The following is a 3274-nucleotide window of genomic DNA, read 5'->3' on the forward strand; positions in this document are numbered from 1 at the left end:
CCACGACGGTGGTACTTCTGCGCTTGGCGTCGGCTTCCGGGAAGCAGATCCGAGACCGTGGAAGACGATGCCGGGGAAGAGGCTCCGTGTACGACGACGACGGTGGACCGGCTCCAGTGCAGCGTACGAGGTCGTCGATGAGGCAGATGCGCTGCGGTGGACGAGTGCTGTAACACCCCGGATGTAACTTTCCATATTTGTAACTCCAATTCTTGCCAATTTCGGCTATATTTTATGATATTTCCTTCGTGGTCGGGTTTTGTCTTTCGTTTTGCATTTTGTTCATGTCATGCATCTCATATCATGTCATCATGTGCATTGCATTTGCATACGTGTTCGTCTCTTGCATCCGAGCATTTTCCCCGTTGTCCGTTTTGCAATCCGGCACTCCCACCTCCTTTGGCGCACCCCTTTTCGTTTCTTTTCGTGAGGGGGTGTTGAACGTTCTCGGAATGGACCGAGGCTTGTCAAGTTGCCTTGGTATACCACCGGTAGACCACCGGTCAAGTTTCGTTCCATTTGGAGGTCGTTTGGTGCTCCAACGGTTAACCGGGTAACCGCAAAGTCGTTTTGTGTGTTGCAGCAAAACCCCCCTCTAAACAGCCCTAAACCCCTCTAAGTCACTTCCATGCTCTAGGTCGTTCGATCACGATCGTGTGGGCGAAAACCGCACTCCATTTGGAGCCTCCTAGCTCCCTCTACCTATAAATATGTGTCTCTCCTGAATTTTTCGCGCAGTCCAAACCCAAACCCTCTCCCTCCGCGCGCCGGACGCGTCCGTCCCGCGCCGGACAAAACGCGCCGCCGCCCCTCACCCAATCGCAGCGCAACACGTGTCGCCCAACCCGCCGCCCGTACGCCCGCGCCGCCGCGGCCCGGGAAGCCCGCAACCGGCCCCCGCGGCCCGAGCAGGCCTCCCCGCCGCCCGGCTCCTGACAGCCGCGCGCCTCCCGCCTCCCGTCGCCGCGCCCAGGGCGTCCCCGCCGCCGACCGCCACCGTTCCGCCCCGACCGCGCCGGCACCGGCCCCGAGCGCCGCCCTCTCCCTCCTCCCTTACCGCGAGCACCAGCTCCGGCGAGCTCGCGCCGACGCCCCGGCCAGATCCCGATCTGGTCAACTCCCTAGGTTGACTTCTCCTCCCCCGAAAATTCTCTTAAGTCTTTTATTTCTTACAGTATATGCCCATGTTCATCGAATCATAACTCTCTGCATATAGCTCCGTTTCGTGCGTGTAATATATCGAAATGTTCGTATCATGATGCTCTTAATTTTGTTCCATTTCACCATGTTCATTTGAGTCCATATGGATGCCCAAATCCCTGGTGCAAGAGTGCTAGTTGCTGTTATCTGCTGTTACTTATCAGATCTTGGCGTTTTGTTATTTTTGTTGCATTTAATCTGTGCATCTTATGAGTATGAGCTCTACATGTGTTTTGATGTATGCCATGCCATGTATACAGAGGTGTATGACATGTATTTTTGTGATATCTGTGGTGACTAGCACAAGCATGCAAACTAGGCTTCGTAATGTTTCTGTTTTCAGAGACTTAGTAATTTTACTGTCTGTGACTGCTGTTATTTTGTTGCTATGTATCCATGTGGCTACAGAGAGATCCATGATTATTTTGGTGATATTCAGTAAGGATGTTTTGTAGATATTATTGTATTTGATCCATCCATGCCCTTTTTTGCAATTATGGAGTGCCCTAGCATGACTCAATCTTGCTCTACTTTTTCTATAAAATATTTCAGGAAGATTGCTAACATGATATTCAATTTTGCCAAGCTTGTTGTAGTTGTTTCATACATGCTATGAACTTGATCTTGCCATGGATAGCTTCATAAACATGCCATCTTGCTGTAGGTATGCTTTTTCTGTCATGCATTGCTTTGTGTTGAGTGAATCAAGCTCACAAAGATGCCTTCATAATGTCTGTTTCTGCCATGCTCTGTTTTCTGCTAAGTCTGAAACCTGTTAATGAAACTTGCTATGTTTACAGGGTTGCCATCTTATCTTCTGATCCTTTTTGGCTTATGGTTAGTAAGGGAATTTTGTCGTATGCATTCAGTAGAATACTGACATGCCTTGTTTTGCCATGTTAAGTTCCTGTAGCATGTTGATTTTGTGCTCTGAACATTGCTACCTGATGCTGTTTCAGCCATGTCCAGTAATTTCACGAGGTCTGTGAACCTGATATCTTTTGCACTTTTGCCATGCTTGTTTGAACCTGTTATGTTGTGATCTAGCCGTAGCTCACTGTTCATCTTTTGTCAAGCATCTCCTGTAGATTACTTTCATATTCTTTGTGGCTACGTCGGAGTGCTGTAGCATTGTTACTTGTTGCATTCTAAGTGCTATCATGCTGTTAATCGCAGATTCGTGTCATTCTTGTTTTGCTTGCCATTTGCAAACCGTGCATCCGTTTCCGGTGATCTTTATGTCGATTTCAACCAAAATAATCTCATCTTTCCAGTGGCATGCTTGGTTTGCCAAGTTACTGCCTTGTTCATCATTTTTCGTCCGCGGCACGCATATGCATCGCATATCATTCATGTATTGCATCATGTTGCTTGTGCATTCCCCGTGATTGATTGTGGTTCCATTGCTTGTGTTCTTGTGTTGGGTAGAGCCGGGAGACGAGTTCGTGAACGAGGAACCTGTTGAGTACGCTTACGAGGATCAAGCTTTCGACAACTCTGAGAACCTTGCAGGCAAGATGACCATACCCTCGAAATCACTTCTATCTTTGTTTTGCTAGTTGTACGTTCTATTGCCATGTTGCGCTACCTACCACTTGCTATATCATGCCTTCCATATTGCCAAGTTGGTTCCATGTTGGAACATGGATATTTTTGGAATATCACAATATATCTTATTTAATTAATGCATCTATATATTTGGTAAAGGGTGGAAGGCTCGGCCTTATGCCTGGTGTTTTGTTCCAGTCTTGCCGCCCTAGTTTCCGTCATACCGGTATTATGTTCCTTGAGTTTGCGTTCCTTACGCGGTTGGGTGATTTATGGGACCCCCTTGACAGTTCGCCTTGAATAAAACTCCTCTAGCAAGGCCCAACCTTGGTTTTACCATTTGCCACCTAAGCCTTTTTCCCCCGGGTTTTCGCGAGCCCGAGGGTCATCTCTATTTAAACCCCCGGACCAGTGCTCCTTCGAGTGCTGGCCCAAACCGAGCGATGTCCGGCGCCCCCTGGGCAACCAGGGTCTATGCCAACCCGACGTCTGACTCATCCATTGTGCCCTGAGAAAGAGATATGTG

The sequence above is a fragment of the Triticum aestivum genome, chromosome 5D (genome assembly GCF_018294505.1).
Source record: "Triticum aestivum cultivar Chinese Spring chromosome 5D, IWGSC CS RefSeq v2.1, whole genome shotgun sequence".
NCBI lineage: Eukaryota > Viridiplantae > Streptophyta > Magnoliopsida > Poales > Poaceae > Triticum > Triticum aestivum.